This window comes from Lampetra planeri, chromosome 20, assembly GCF_965212315.1.
Source record: "Lampetra planeri chromosome 20, kcLamPlan1.2.h2, whole genome shotgun sequence".
NCBI classification, from domain to species: domain Eukaryota; kingdom Metazoa; phylum Chordata; class Hyperoartia; order Petromyzontiformes; family Petromyzontidae; genus Lampetra; species Lampetra planeri.
In genome coordinates, this window is record NC_136126.1 from 1,877,042 (window position 1) to 1,894,423 (window position 17,382).

Below are 17,382 nucleotides of genomic sequence, written 5' to 3' on the forward strand. Positions count from 1 at the left end.
GTAGCCAACCGCGCTAATTGGAGGTGCGGGGGAAGGACAACAAACTAAACACAAAAAGCGGTTCTAAAGAAATTAGTTTTCAATCTATGTTAAAAAGTGCTCCAGTGGCTTCCTAATGTCGGAAGGAAGAGCGTTCCAGACGGCCACAGAAGCGCATCTGGCAGCGCATGATGCAGTGACCATCTTTGTTCGATGGTTAGCCAAAAGCCGCTGCGAGGATGACCGGAGTTTGCATGATGGCTTATGCTCCTTGACGAGATCAGAAAGGTGTTGTTGTTCATTTGTGGAAAGCATCTCATCGTTGTCTTCGGACGTGCTGCTTTCTGTGCACGGCAGTCTCTGTCCACGACCGTTATCGCTATTCGAGTTCTTGCGAGGACAAAGTGCACGTTGGAGAGAGCGTTACGGAATCCACGAATATGCTTGATTATTCTTCCTTGTTTTAATTTAAAATACGACGACGACCTTCTGTGTTTCCGTGGTGCGTCCTTGAATGCATGGCGTGAGAAGCGCGACCTCCCGTGACCTTCCGTGACCCGAGCCGAGCCACTAACCGCATTCGACGAGATATCGGCACCACGCGTCTCTTTATTTATTTTGTTTTGTTTTCTAATTTTATGTTATTGTTATCATCCTTGTCATCAACTCTTACCGAGCGCGCTCGGGCTTCATCGCCAGCCATGCCCCGTCGATGCCGGACATCTGTGAAAAAGAGCTTTATAGCTCATCGGATTCCTGCATTGTTAATAAATATTCTGATTCTGATGCATGACGGCCGCTTAAGTGAGTGGATGATCTCGGTCCAGCTGGTCACCGATGACTGCACACACGGGAAAAAAAACAGCCCCGTAAAATTTGATTCTCTACTTCATTTGTTTAAATTCCAGCTCTGAGAATTGCAAAGAACATCACTGTCACGTGCAGGGCGAGTGGGAAGTGCTGCTTTCTCTGCTGTGTGTGGATCAGAGGCCACTTCAAGGGATCCTCAGAGTTATCTGCGTGATATCTACTTCCATGTGTGCCAAGGTCACGGTCGAAATTTGTAAAATTAAAAAATGTTTACATGCAAATTACTCGATTGGAATATACATTGCAGTCATTGCCACCTCCTGCAAAAACCAATCAGGACCCTCCTAAAAAGAGTCTTGAGAATCGATTATACTCTTCTGGGTACTGATAATGCTATTGTTACCATAAGGTTAGGTTAGTGAACACAACATCAAAGGAGACGAAAGGAAATAATAATGAAATCGAATCGTGACCATGAATTTCGCTGCCCATTTGCCACCGTTCAAAATATAACAGAGCCGCCGTTAATATCTGCGGTCGTTGAATCGAACAATTTCGACGTTGATCCGTGTCCTTAAAATCTACGGAGGCATCTACCGTGTGACGCATGTCGCGTGCGGGATGCAGGTATGTGTACCGAATCGTTCGTGTGAGATTGTGAATCACTTACAGTTTATGCAGATTGTATGCAAATTACAAGGCCCCTTTGAGGATCATGGGCTGAATGGTGTTGTGAGAATTAAATGTAAAAAGGAATCGATATTCGAGTCATGACCCTGAGTCATAACCCCAAAATGTTTTTGCGTTCATTGAAAACATTGTCGAAGTTGATGAATGTACGTAAAAAAAATATGCTAAATTATTCAAGTGTAATTTTAATATTGATGTCTTATTTAGGACTCGTAATAGATTGTCGCGTTCGGCGACGTAACGATCTGGCCAGTTGTGTCGTTTGAGACCGTCCAACACAGCCACGTGAATGTGATTGTCGCGCGTATGAGAGTTTAACGCACCAATTATTCCTATCGCTTCAGCTCACACCGACAAAGTTGAAGAAGCGACGCTCGCAACCAAATTGAGCGATTTAGAAGTACGCCGCTTCGCATCGTTAGGGAGGGTCTTGTCGACACAAACGATTTCGTGGCCAAACCCACAAATATATTTGCGAATCCCAATGTTGGCTATGAAAACCTTCTCGTGTTAAGTCTTTATGTTTCAGTAGGCAGAGACGAACCTGCACGCCGGTTGATTTATCTCTGAACAGCGCCGAGCAGAGTCTGGTATTCGCCGGTGTTAGCGGCAGCCGCTCCTCCACCGCTGCTCCTGTTGCTGAGGCTGCGAGAATGCCGGCGGTGATTCCAGTGGTGATTAGAATATTTAATGCAGCTTGGCCTAAGTGGATGCGTCACACTGTGACCACACATTACATGCCACAAGGCAGCTGTTAATGTGCCGCTGGTATTGAAGAAAAATGCAAGGGAAAATAATGGTTATATTGCGTCTATTTATCTTTGTGAAAAAAATTAAAATATGGGATTTCTAGCACCATCTTTGGGGGTTGCTGCCAGATGGGCATAGGAGCCCACTCAAAGTGTTGACGCATCCTCAGATGTAAGGACACGGGTTGAAGGCTATGACCGCCAAGCGTGCGAGATAGACATACGAACCTGCACAGACCCAGATGGAGAGACCTGCGCCGTGATGCCATTTCTCGTCGAGCAGTGCTGCCGTAAGTGTTCGAGAGCAGCCCACAGAAGTGGATCTCGCAGAACCACTTCCGAGATCCTCTCAAGCTGCTACCTCTGGTCCACAATAGCAGGGGGCAGCACTTCGCCCACAGCCCTGTTAACGGAGAGTATCGTTCGTCAAATGACAAGTCATTTTTATTTCTGCAGGCAGGACCCAATGAACTGCTAGGCTCCATTTCATGGGCGTCCTAATGAAGCCTTAATCTCGCTTCGCACAGCCTCAGACGCACAGCTTGGGGACCTATCTACAAGATACGAGCGATACAAATATGTACATTGCTGTACTTGATTTTTTTTGTCAGTTGTGCCTCCCTTTAAATGTGGCAAACCCTTGGCTGGGTTTAGCCTCGCTTTCTATCTTCATTATGCCCCAGCGGCTGGTCTTTACGAGCCGGCTGCGTGTGGAGTCGAGGGCTGGCTGGGTACTGCGAGCAGTGATCTGATGCTTAAACTTGTGACCCAAAGTGCTGTGTATGTCTGTGAGCATCTGTGGGTGAAGCTGCAATATTATGCTCTCGTGTTTTTTTCTCTCTTTCTTTCTTGTTGGTTTACTCTCACAGCCGGAATCATCTGTCCCACGCTTGGAATTGTCATCAGTAATGTAACAGTATTCTCTGGATTAGAAGACACACTTTGTTTTTCCTGCACTTTAATGCGAAGGTTGGGGGTGTGTATAACAACCCGTCTGATAATCCAGTAACTGCGCGCGTGTGCGTGTGTGTGTGAGTGAGCAGATTTGTTTAACGTTATGGAGACCAGCACAAGTTTGGAGTGTCTTACTTTCTGGAGCGTCATATAATCTGGAGAATGCTAAATTATTATTCTTGAGGGGGGCTGCGGGTTTATGGCATGTAATATTTATTTAATTGTACGTGTGTATGTGAAGTCGTATGTGTGTTTGAGTGGGGAGCGGTAGTGTAGCGGTTAGCGTGCTACGCTATGAACCCGGTTCGATTCCCGCTCACGGCCAACACCAGTGACGATTATCTGAACCAGCCTTGGGCTTCCTCCCCTAGGTCGATTCAGCCTCAAATTAGTACCTGGTGCGGTGTGTAAACGTCGCCACTGGGGAGACAAAGGCGGTCGGGTGTGGTGCTGGGCATCCACCCCCTCGAGCGCCGTGCCGGCCTTCATAGGCGCTCGCTAACAGGGCTTGCCCCAACAGCCTGTTCCTTCTACACGGGAGATATTTGTCTTTGTGATCGTGTGTGTGAGGGGGCGTATGCTTGCGAGCACACGCGTGGCTGTGTGCGTGTGTGTTTTACAAGTGCGCTTTAACTGCTGGAGCCTATCATCAGTCACCTTGCCTTGTCATTCTGTAGAAGCTGCAGCGGGGCTTGTAAAGTTTGTTTTATTTAACAAATTGAAGTGTTGCTTTATTATTATAGTACACATATATATTTATTTTATGTCTTTACGGTTCCTTCCGGTACCGCTTGAGCAGCATTACGCAGTTTTATTTGATTTTGTTCCCTCCCGGACGGTAATCCTCCCGGACAGACGAGTGCTGGAGGCCCGGGGTGTTTTTGACGCCCTCCCGACAGGGGTCTTCTTCCCAGCGAGTCCTGTCTCACGGGAGGAGGAAGACGTCTTGCGTTGGCAGCTATGTACCCCACCGCCTTCTCCCCGCCCCCCTCCCTGGGGTCCGTGGACCCCCCCCCCCCCCCATTGAAATGACGTGGCGAGGCGATCTCAGCGGAGCCCTAAATTCTAAACAGTCATCCCATTCCGCCACCTCTTATTGATAAATATTTCATGCCAGCCCCATGCATAATAGATTACGCTTTTCTCAGCAAGATGATTTTTATCTTACCGACAGGAATGCTATGGCTGGCCTTCTGGGAACTTTAGCTTTGTAGGTTCCTGTGTTTGCTAAATTGCTTATGCAGTTTTATTACGTTTTTTTAATATATATATAAAGAATCCATACCATCTTTATCTCCAATTATATTCAAATTGTGCTATCGGCATCCTGTCACGAGATGAGGCAACCTCCATTTAAGCCGTGGCAGCTCGTTAGTTCCGTTGTGTTATGTTTAGCCGGGTGAGAGCTCAAGGGACGAGGATGAGTCTCGTTTGTAAGAGTGAACAGGGGGGCATTGGTTTACCAGTCGGGGGTGATGATTGCTGTGTATACTCCCAGTTGAGTCATTTGTGGGTAAAACATTTTTTAATTGGCAAAATGTGGACCCTAATGCCGACACGTGTCAATAAAAACCATTTCTTTTTAATTGTCGGAGCTGGAATAAGCCACGTGAAGCAAAGCACTCCATTACAATTATGTGAATTTTGTGCAGTAATTGGAGACTATTAACTTTGTTTTGTGTGTTTAACTTGTTACGCCACCCCCCGCACATCCGATTCGCACGGTCGGCGACGTACGAAGCGAAAGAAGTTCAACGTGCACACATGCATGACAACTTTGCTGCCACCTTGAGAAGCCAGTTCAATCACGGTTGATTGAAACACGGATTTGCCCCGGGGGATCATCTCGTTGGTGCTGCCTCCGTGTTCTTGACGTCCGGGCCAACGAGCCCCCCCGCCCCCCGCCCCCGATGCGTGCATTTTGGTTTCGCGTTCACCTCCACGCACGGTACAAAATAGTCATCGACTCTGGACAATGTGTGTTGAAACCAGTGGGAGAGTTTGCTTGTTTTGAAGCAATGCTGCTGAAATTATTCGCGCTCAGAAGGCCGTGAGTTTGATGGGATGCGTAAACAAAAAAAATCTATTTTATGCGAAGGGACAAATCTACGAAGAAGGCATATTTCGTGGTGTTTATATATTTAGTGAAACTCGCGGTAGGCATAACTCAATGTAAAGTGGTGACAAGGTACAAAATGTGCATGTTTAAAGGTCTCTTTCCCTGTCGGACGTGGTAACATTGTTAATGACTCCACAATCCGTGCAGTGCTGGGTGGGTTTGTGCTTCAGCCGTGCATGCCCATCGCACTTGATTAGCTTATTGGTTGTTTTACCAACGAAGTTGCGAGCGGCGTGTAACGATTAAATCGCATTGCAGGTCGTGTTTCGTGTCGCTTGTATAGGTACCGTAGCTTGTTTTGCTTTCCAAACTTTATTTATTTATATTTATATATTTTATTTTCGCTGTGCAGCAGCAGACCTTTCAACCCGAACGCCTGCAAAGACCACGAGGCTTGGTAATTTTTTGGCCTCCAGCGTGTTTGATGAATGGCTCCACGAACGCAAGTGTGAGCGGACAAGCCTGTGAGCCTACTTAGCTTACACGGATTCTGCTGAAATAAAAACTAACCCCAAAGCCGACCTTTTTTTTTTTGCGGAAAACATTTTTTCTTCCGCCTGATTGGACTTCGCTTAACTTCAGCGTTTCACCCATACATTGGGAGAATGCTGGCTACGCGGCATGAGGATTAATTAAATCCGTCTTAAACGGCAACTAAATAATTTATGGGGGCCTTGCCCCGTTCCTTCCGTGGCATTTAGAATCATTTGGTATCCGTCGTTTGTTCGCGATGGCATTACGATTCAATCCGGTTTCATGAGCAGGGCTCCATTTGCATTCTGCAAGACAAACGTTGAATAATTATTCCTCGCCGGAATGTTCTGCCTCGCTCGGGAACGCCAGTTGAAGCGTTCGCGCCAGGCGTGTGGGTGTTCGTCATTTATTTGTGGCGCTATAAAAGGAAAGGGGGGGGGGGGGTCGTTGGCTGGTGGTCAATGTGGAAAATGTCACTGTCCAGCTGTCAATCAGTCAACGCAGGGAAGGTGGCCCCGGGTGCCTCAGAGGTCAGAGCGATGACAACAAACAACCAATGGGGTGGACACACAACCCCCCATTAACGTCGCTGAGCCAGTGGTGGAAATTCCACATTCCCATGGTGTACGAAAATTCGTTTAGAGTGTGTGATACTCATTAAGGGCAGTCGGGAAATTTTGAAAATGGCGTTCTAACAAGCCGTGCGGGTCCTGTCATATTAGGCTTGTCTTGCCGATCTGTCTGTTTCCTTGTTAACATCACCCTGCAATGCAGCTTGAGATGACCTAATTGATTCACTGAATTGACAAGTGCCGGCCGGTGCGTGCTGCATCCACTAAATCCCTTACGATTCCTGCAGCGCATGCCGTTGTTTACAATGATTGCTGGTTTGCTTTAAGTAAGAAGCAATGCTTACCACAAATCTTGCTATCAAAACATTTCCCTATCGGCTTCGAATGTGAGTGATTTTCACGGTCTAGAAACACACATGCAAGGCAAAAGGGTGGTGGTGGGGGGGGGGGAGTTTGCATGTGTTTGTTCCCAGTTGTGTGCAGCGCAGCCTAAAGCAGACACATAGTGGGGGTGGTGCTGTTTGTTTCATCTCGGCATAGTTGTGTGTGTGTGTCTGGGGAAGGCGTTTGGAGTGCAGTACTCGGAGAATCAATTGTTCTTGGTAATCCTTGGCAGTCCCACCGGCTGGGATCTCTAATCCAATCACCTTTGACTTTTTGTGTCGCATTTCTCCTCCGCCAGAGTATGGTTGATGGATCTGCGTTTTGATCACCAGATGGTGACAGGTCTGACCCTCCCTTTGATCTCTGACGTTACGTCAATGGGTGAATGTTTGCCCGCATGGGCTGTTTACATCAAATGTGCCAAGGGAGAGACGCTATGGATTTCTTCAAAATTGTCACTATATTGCATACCTTTTTTTATTATTACTATTATTAATGTTATTTATTTTAGATGTGGTAGACATCCTGCAATGTAAGGTGCACTAATCGCAAACGTCATATTTATTGATTTGTTTGCACTTGTTTACCCAGGAAAGTCTCATTGAGTCTCAAGACTCCTTTCCAAGAAGGCCCTGCCAGGTTTTGGCAGGAGAGGGGCGATGTTGCTACGTGCACCCCCGAGTTAAATGACTTGCAATTTTCAGCATTGGGATGTTTGGCCAACGCCAGTTATGTTGTGTGTTTTACTTGGCTATGGTAGGAAACCAGAGAACCTGGCGGAAACCCGTGCAGAACAGGGGGGAGAACGTGCAAAAAGTCCACAGAAACGTTCCTGGGTCGGGAATCAAAACCAGGCGCCGTATTGCTGCGAGGCACGAGTTTTGTCACTGTGCCATAGGTAAGCCCTTAGAACTGCCATAGCGCAGTCGGCTTTCGATTGTCCGGGGATAATGAGGAGGAGAGGGGGTGGCCCTGATGAAAACAAAAATACGGATGATGCAAAACATGCTTTGAGGTAGGCTGTTAAATTATTCAACCGGCATAGAATGTAGTGAAGACGTAGGATGTATCAATTGTGTCATAGCCTCTTTAATTAAATGGATAAATATCGTTTCCGGGCCGCGTGCAAACCAGGAAGTTGCGGGCCGCGTCCTGCCCGTTGGCCGTCGGCTCCGCGCCCCTGCTGTGTAGAAGGTGGATTTGTTTTTTTTTTGGCGAATGCTTCATCTCTGTCCCGTGTGGATGAACACGTTGACTCTTTCCCAAAGACGTCTGCAAGCTGCAGGGTGGTGGGTGTCCCGTTCACCTCCGAATCTTGGAACGTGCGAGCGGCTCGGCGTTAATTTTATTTAGAGAGGCGTAGCGCCGTTTTTACAGATATTGCACTCGCCGTAGAGAACCGCAGTGACAAACTGTGCCATACGCCCTCCCGCTTGGCCTTGTGGGAGTCTCGGTATCGATTAAGTAATTTTATTTGATTTATTTTCCGGGTTCCTTTTTGATGACGTGCACGTACGTTATCGGAATGGAATCGGCAGAAAAGCTGATGATCTGCACCACGTACGTCATCGGAACGGGAAAGGGTTAATCAGCGAGCACCGCTGCGAGTGGCTCGAGACCCCCGCGCGCTTTCTACGACCACGGCGACCCCGTCATCCTCGCCGCCGCCGCCGCCGTCATCACCGGCGAGCTCCGTGATTTACGTTCATGCGTGCGACTCGCGCAAGTCAGCGAGAGGGAGAGAGAGAAAAGTAATCTTTGAGATTAAATATTCAGGAGCGAGTAAATGGTTTAACGTTTATTCGCAGCTACTAAGTCTGCGACACTCGCGTACGCGCTTGCGCGGGGTGTCGCGGTGAAACTTTGTTCGGCTCCCACGCGAAGAGTGCTCGGAGCTGCATTACAATGCAGATTGAATCCGTGACTTTGGCGGCGTGCGCGGACTGGAAATAAGCGGCTAATTTTGTGTCCAATTACAGCCTCGAGGTCTCCCATCATTGCTGGCTTTTCTGACTGAATGGGTTAGCCATCCCCCAGAGGTCCCCTCTGGGCTAACCTGGCAGGGAAACGTCTCCGAAACATGGATGAAACATAATCTGATGCATGCAATTATATTATGAATCGATCTAATTAAACAGACTTTTGCGTAATGATTCTCACCCCACTTTCTCCAATACGGTTGCTTGTGTTGCGATCGAAACGTCGTGGAAGGGTTTCGATTAAATTATATCTTCACATTTTGTCTTGTCTTCATCGTCCCTGTTTTTTTTATCGTTTCACGTTTCCGTCTCACTTCGCACGGTCTTGTTCGCCATCTCAGCTTGACGGTAATAGTGGCGATTAATTGGCATAATTCATGAAATTTCGATTTTTGCGCGCGTGGTTGGACATACGTGTACGGTATTGTGAGCTTAAGAATCAATGTTAATCAATGAGTCGCTCCACGGCTTTAAGTAAGAGTGCTTTGCTTCCACTGTACAAACTTGGGCACTTTCTATTCTCGATGCGCACGAAGCCACACAGTGACAATGTGAGAAGACCAACGCATGCTCATTAAGCGTGGTGTTGGAATAGCCGCTCGTATATTGCGCCACACAGCTGTGCGTGAGGCCATTTACAAAGTGTAAAAGCCAAAATGAAGCTCGTTTTATGGGGACACAGCTTCTGTGTCCCCATTCTGTTGTGCGGCTACCGTGGATTTTGACCTTGTGTATATCAACGCTTATTTGTTTTTCGGCTGTCATGTGTGTCTGTGCGTGTGTGTGTGTGTGCTATAGCGCTGCGCTACGAACCTGGTGACCTGAGTTCGATTCCCGCTCATGGCCAACACCGGTGACGATTATCTGAACCGGTCATGGGCCTCCACTAGGTCGACTCAGCCTTAAATTAGTACCTGGTGCGATTTGTAAACATCGCCACTGGGCACAAACGTAGTCGGACGTGGTCAATACCACGTCCGACTACGTTTGTGCCGTTCTGGCCTTAATAGGTGCTCGCTAACAGGACGTGCCCCAAAAGTCTAATGAAGGCTATACGGGGGATCTTTGTCTTTGTTTTCTGTGTGCTATATAGCCGCGTGCGAGCAACGCGCGAGTCGAAATGTGTGTTTTGATTTTACAGCAGAAGCTGGATTATAATAACACCCCTAGGGAGCAAGGCCAGGAGTGCTTACATCCAAAGTGTGCTTCCTTTCCCCTCCCACACCCCCAGCACACCGACCACTGTCACGCGTTGCTTATATGAGAAGCGTGCGAAATGTGAGGTGTGCTTTTTGGGCGGTGGCGCTGCCCAGCGGTGGTGCGTTCGCCGCTTGTTGCAGAGGTCCGCAGCTCTTTACAGCAGGTGCGTTAACCGTCAAATAAATACTGCAGCGTCGCCGTTAAAAAGCATTGCCGGCGTCTGGGTCGAAATTTTGGCCAAATTTGAATGATCACATGAAGGTTAATCATTATCGCTGGGGAGACAAAGGCAGTCGGGCGTGGTGATGGTCACCCCTCCCCTCGTGTGCCATGCCTGCCTGCACAGGTGCTGCTCGCTAACAGCACTTGCCCCAAAGGTCTGGGTAAGACGGGGGATCTTTGTGTTGTGTGTGTATTCAGCCTGCAATGATGCTTTCCTCCCTCGCAGTCCGACTAGTTGCCACGATTATCGCTCCCCGTTCCAAGAATCGTTACTTTTTCATCTCGTTTTTCACCTTCTCGTTCATACCCCCCCCTCCACCACCACACCCCCGTCACTCCCCAGCCAAGATCCGTCCATACGGCTCGCAGGGTTTTATTGGCCCTACAAGTAATAAACTGTAAAACGGCAGAGCGCAGATGTCTGGCAGAATTCATAACATTTGCGGCCAAATTTGCATGCGTTTTAATAACGTTACAGTGTTGTATGGTGCTCCTCAACTGTAAAAACCCATTAAACCGTGGTGACAACCCGTAAACTTTTACTGCCGACATCGGCTTCCATCGCGGCTGCTTAGCGGCGGATTCAAGGTTTCCGTTTAACGATCTTAACATGGGCCAATTATAATAACTAAATGCATCGCCTGCCCTCTGTAACCTTTCCCGAATGTGTGCGGGGCTGCGGTGGGGGTGGGCAGCATATTTTGGGAGCAACAATCGCATTTTGTGTCAATAGAAGGTGGCCTTTGCAGAGGGTCGAGTGTGCTGGCTTATAAATGATTTGAAATGCTAATTCTATCACACCCCCCACCACCACCACCACCACACATGCATTTTCATGACTCCGCTCCCCACCGGATCGCCGGCTAAAAAGGCACATTGATCGAGGGCCCTGATTTGCCCGCAGCCAATAGCCCCCCACTCCCCACCACCCCCCCCCCACCCGTCCCACACGTCTGCCAAGTCTCTGCTTAAAATGTAGAATTCTGGATGTTTTTGTGTCTGGCTGTGTGCGTGCGTGTGTCCGTGTGTGCCCGAGGAAGGCAGAAACCCCACCGCCCACCCCCCTACTCCCCCCCCCCCTACTCCCCCCCCCAAAGCTCCACATTGGCAGTTTCCTTTCATGTTTGTAAAGGGCCTGAGTTGCTGTAGGATGTTCGTACCCTTCTGAAGTTTAGTGAAAGTCGTTCTGGTTCATGATATTATAGCATTTATATTCCTTCGCAATTGTGCGGTTGTTGTTAATTGCCTACAACTTGTCGGCGTGTGTGCGTATTTCTGGCCAGTGTGCGTGCGCGCGCGAGCATTTTGCTTTCATTCCAGTAGCAGCCGCGGTGACCTTGCGACACCCTTGGCCATCGCCATTATTTCTCGCCGTACGTGATGGAGGGAAAGAAGAGACCCTCAGGGGGGACTCGGGAGAGGAAAGCGGGAAAAAAAAAATCAAGAATCTTAAGCAATTGGAACAATGACAAACACCCCTCCTCCTTCTCCACCCAGCCCCTGCACCTCCAGGGACCTCCCTCCAAAATAGCACACAACTGCAGTTGTGTCGGCAAGGAAGCAGTAGGCTGTGGTGTGGAGGGGGGGTGGCGGGGGGGGGGGGACAGGGTTTGGGGGGGGGGAGATAGGGTGGGGGGAAGAATACTGCCTCAAAAGCCTTCGCACAAGTTGCAGAATTTTCCCTCCGTAGGGTCCTGTGCCTTGATCGCTGGTGGGAGCTTGCGCAGAAAAGGTAGGGCATGTTGGGGGGTGTGGGGGGGGCGGTGGGGGGTGGGCAGGGGTTGGTTTGGTGGTGGTGGGGGGCAGCTCCATCATGTTGGTGGGGGGAAAAGGCTTTCCTGTCCCATTGCACACGACGCTGGGTCGAGATGCTCGAGATGCAATCAGCGCTCCGCTCCGCAATCGTTCTCTTCATGCCAACAGCACGCGTGTCGCGCCACGCAACATGGATGCAACGATTTTGCCGCTTCCTTGATTTATTGAATCGTATCGTTTTTTTTTATTGTCACGAATCGACTTTCTTTCCTTGCCCGTGTGGTTGCAATGTCGAATATAGTGGTGTGAATCTCTTACATCCGTAGTGATATAAACACACGTGTGTTTTTCAATGGTTTGGCACGGCCCTCGCATAGGAATGAGGAATTTCCACCACTGACCTCAGAACTGTAAACAGTAAATGAGTACCGCCTCAATGCTCATTCGATCAAGAGATCACTTTATGACAGCAAACACGTGTGGATTCAAGATGGATCGATTCTCACGCGCGCGGTCTGATGCGTGTGCATCCTTAAAATTTCTTGAAACGATAAATGGATTAATTGTTACGTCCCCTCCGTAGGATAGTCACGGCGCCGGTCGCTTTCATAAATGGACGAATGTGACGGTGGGTGAGACCATTGACGGCTGGGAAATCCCAAGGGCTGGCGTTCGCCCGTCCCTGATGCTGAACTAGCCGGGCGGATCAGGAGTCGTGAGCTCGGAGGTGGCACCACTGACATGCTGGGTATAAGTCCAGGTTTCGGCCGCTCACGATTCACCCGAGTTCTCAGGTGCCATGAGTTGGAACGGTTTCGGCCCAGTCGCGGTTGACCGCTCGGAGAAACACACCCGATGTTAAATATCCAGTTTTTTGCGCTTTTACTTTGCTGCATTCCGCGTGAGAGTTAAAGTAAGAAATCAAATCAGTTTGACTGCCATGCGACGAACAGAAGGAAAGTGCAACAACCCCGTAGTTTATGGATAAAAGAGGTCGCTTAAAGGGATCTCAGAAGTAGTTTGATATCTCCTTCTCTGGGCTGTTCTCCAACACATAGAGTAATGCACTGCTCACTCTGTGAGTGTTTCCGAATGAACACTTTGACTATTTACAACTCCAATAAATGAAGGGAAAACAGACAAAATAAAACAACCCCCGGTGTTAGCAACATCTCTTTTGCGGCGTACACTCGTCCGTACCACAGCAACAACACAGCCGCCATTCACCACGAAGTGGCGGTGACGTCACCACGGCGCCTGTGCCAGGCCACATTGCAATGTGGCCAGTAGCAAATTGTGTGTCAGATCACGGATTCCTTTTCTGCTTCCAACGATCGCTGGAGTTTTGGTTTGTAAGAGGTGGGACCTTCAAGATGTTGAAATTTGCTTGGAGCTCACGCTTTGATTCTTGAGGCTGCCCCGGTAATTCCAATGCCCTGGGTATAATTGGCCAAAGTTCGCAGGCATTGGGGTAACCGGAATTGATTTTTTTTTTTCTCCACACATCGCTCCTCGTTTAGATTTGACCACTTTGGCAGGCAACGTGCCCAGCCTGTTTGACTGTCTCGGGGTCGGGGGTTGGTTACACGAGTGAGAGGACATGGCAATCTGACCATATCAGGAGCAGCGTCTTAGTGTATTACCATTCGAGCCTCTCGTGGGGGGCCAAGGTTGCTGGTTGCTCATTTTTTTATTCCTAGTTTGTGATGCCCCCGTTAATCAAAGCGTACGAAGTCTCCAACGGGGTGGGGGGAGAGAAAAAAACACATCTTCGGAAAGTGTTGGCAGTTTAATTAAGAACTGTAAATGTTCTCAAAAATAACGTGGGCGCGCGGCCAATTTGCGCGACTCACTTTTAGTGCGTGCGTGAGGACGCGGGGAGATTAATGCTTTTGACAAACACCGGTCGGCTGGCATCGTTCCTTAATATAGGTCCCTCTTTCGCCATCGCCAGGCGACCGACTTGCCAGAATGCGGTGAAGTGATGCAAAGTCACGGAGCAACTTTGTCATCTCGAAACTTTGTGTGACCCTGTTTCCCGCCTGGGTCGTAAGCGACGGCCTATGATCGATAGCACTTGGGTTGGTTGACCACCACGGTCATGGGCGGCAGAGGGCAGGGCAGCCACATCTATTGCACTGTACTGTGCTTCTATGCTGCCACACATTCTCCCCACATTCATCAACGTGCACTGACCAGTGTGATGAGGTATAGTTGAATAACCCCCCATGACAAACACGACACTGGGAGGCCCTCATCCAGCAGTGGATTGAAATAAAGGGCTGTGCATCTATGCACATAATGAATATGGAATTTAATGATTCACTTCCTTTATGAAATACAACACATTCGTCAATAAGACTGCTTTAAAAGAAAATATACAATCGGTGACATTTCCGGCATTGGCCCTTCATTATTGCACGTCCATGAAGAAGGGCCCTTGCCTGAAACATCGGGCAAATGTGTTGAGTTGTTTTGTTATTTGTGCTTGTGTTCCACTGGCAACGCAGCAGCACCGAATAATTTCTGTCAGACGTAGATATCCAGACAAAATATGTCTACATGTATCTGTCTCTCCGTATAACAAATAACTTATCGGCCACGCAGGGGGCTTCTGGTTTCATCAACAACAACTACAACGACTGCCATTCGCCACTAAGTGGCGGTGACATCACCACGGTGCTTGTGCCAGGCTAGGTGCCCTTTGAGGCCACGTGAAGGTGTCGAAGGCTTTCTGGCAGGAGGTCACGGGACACATCCAGGTTCCATGGGTTGGTTGGCAGATGCACGACCGATGTTCCCCACGGTGCCAACGTACAGTGTCTCATGAGCACTCTCTTTAGAAGTCGATGCATTATAAATTATTCTCACGAATCTAATAATGAATTGATGCTGGGTTTTTGTTTTGTCCGTGGCTCATAGAATCTTGCAGAGATGCAAAATGTATAGACTCCACAATAGTATAATGTTTATAAACATTCATGAATAGAATAGAACAATTCTCTGTCCATGTATTGTGAATATTATATTGAATTTATTTTACGTCATTTGTAAAGGTTTGTTTGCTCCATTAGGCTAAACGTTAGCAACCATTAGCCTTAACGTTCGCATTTAATAAGCATAACATTTCCATAAACCGAATATAAATGATTCCAGCAAAACACAATTCCACATACGTAGAATGGGAATTTAATTAGCATACAATTAGCATATGGTTGAGCGTGCATTGCAAATCATCCTAATGCACGGAGTTCGGCGCGAGTCTTGCGCGATGGCACGGTCGATTCGAATTGCGGGATCGACTCGTGCGTTACGCTTTCCGCCTGATGTACTTTTCCCGCGTTGCGCGGCGCTACGGTGACGAAATGTTATCTCCCTCGCCTGGTATGCAGGCGGCCGTGGGATCGCTCACGACCCTGAGGCCTGCTGTATATTTGGAATAGAGGTTTTTTTTGGGGTATAGATCGCGTAAATATATAAATGTGTCGTTAAAACCCGCCACCACCCGACACAACCAACTAGTAAGGGTTGTCACGTAAACAGAACGTGCCAATTCGTCACTAGTACTGCATTACCGGTGTGTTGGAGAGCCAAGCCACAACATTTACAATCTGAGTACGACGTTTCGTCAGTAATTATAACTAGCTTCATCAGGCGACAGCCACATTTCTATTATGGATGATATCGGTCGCGAAAGTCTACGTGTTAAACTGTATATTTGAAGTTTGCGTGTTCTCCCCTTGCTTGCATGGATTTTTCTCCGGGTCCTCCGTTTCTTTTCCCCTCCACATTTTGAATCAACGTGCGCTTAGAGTATTTGCCTGTTATAAGTTACCACGAGATAAGTTACTTCGTTGAGCTATCATTTGTGGTAGCCAGGTCGCTTCTGAAAAAGATCTGTATAGCTCAGTGGGCCTTACCTGGTAAAAAAAAAATGGCGTAGTTTAATCGTTTTTAGAGACACAGGCTCTCCCGCGTTGGCGCGTTCACGGGGCCACGGGGCTTTCCCTGCAAAACGCCGGTGGGCCTGCGCGTCGCTAACCACACGCTCGCCTCATTAACCTCACGGCCACAGACGCCGGCCAGGAAGCAATTAAGGCGCGTTTGTGGGCACAGGGGGCGGTAGCAGATTGGTCGGGTGAGTCGTCCAGAGAGGCGTGGGAGATCCGCTCAGGGGGGTCACAGAACGGGGTTGTTGAGCCGCTAAGGTTTGAGCACTGGGGAGCATATTTCTTTCCGCCTCCTCTCCCCCAACCCTCCCTCCCTTGTTCCAACATTGGGTTAATGTGGATTTAGTGCGGCTGTTTAGCAGCCGAAGTAATAGCCTCTTACGACCTCCGATGCCCTCATTTACACAAAACGGCACGACAGTAATGGTAACCTCTTGCAAAGGAATCTGTGTGAGCCCAAGTCTGCCTCTTTGTTTTTTAAAGAAATAAAAAGGGGGGTGGAACATTTTGTACCGTTGCGTTTTTCTGATCGAATCCGTGACGCGGAATATATATATATATATTTTTTTTTATTCCCCGTGTTTCCCCCGCGAGCGAAAACAATAAAACGTTGTGTTTCTAAGCGAGCCAGTCATTTTAAAGGTGCCGGCTGTCGTGTCGTAGTCGCTGCCGTGTTAAACACCTTTGAGGTGTGTGTGTGCAATTATTGTCGAGTCTTGCACTTCACTCGTAAGTCACGGACCGTAGCACACGGTCACTGGGCTGGCAATTATCCACCCCACCACTGCGATTTGATGAATTGGCACAGCTCGGAGCTGTGATTCAATTCAGGAATTAATGCTTCTTGTCTTACCTGTGTTTGTTTCTCATTTGTTCCTTCTTGTTCCGTAAGTTGCATTACAAATGCGTCTAATTTACATACATTTTCAATAATTGATGCCTCCGCGTGCGATTCAACACATGTATCATGAGCGCAGGGTAGAGTGGTGGTGCAAATAGCGCACTACGATGTGAACCCAGCAAATCCCGCCTTTGATGTGTGGTCCGCGCTAACGTCAGTAGGGAGTGATATCTGAACCAGACCCGGGCCCCCATTTCCTGAGTCAAACCGCACCGACCAGCGTGGTGAAGTACCCTCGAAGAACCGCCGTGACCGAAACAGCACAAAGGAATCCCTTCATCCCGCAGTGGATTGAACAAGAGCTGTCAAGAAAAATTACCACGAGCACGCGATTCTAATTGACGAATTGACACCGGTGATGAAAACCGCGCTCCTCGAATGGCAAAATCGGTGGGGCGCATGACAACGATAAGTTTGGTTTTAAGCCGCACGGCGCAGCGGGCGGAGCGGCGTCAACGCGCAGAACCCTTCATCCAGCAGTGCACCGAGAATGGCGCGCGGCTCGGAGCGGCTGCCATTGATTCGTCGTTTCCGCACGCCACCAGCAGCGGCGCTAGCTCTTCGGCACGCTGGGCGGCACCGGGGGGGCCCCCTCCGCGCGCGCCAGCCGCTCCCTCTCCATGTCAGTAGAGGGGGGGTCAGGC

At 48.8% G+C, this 17,382-nt stretch overlaps 1 protein-coding gene across 1 annotated transcript in view; it reads left to right on the forward strand.

Moving 5' to 3' along the window:
• MED27 (mediator complex subunit 27) overlaps positions 1–17,382 on the forward strand; it is a 77,469-nt gene that overhangs the window by 35,335 nt on the left and 24,752 nt on the right. The gene's annotated exons all lie outside the window — the stretch shown is intronic.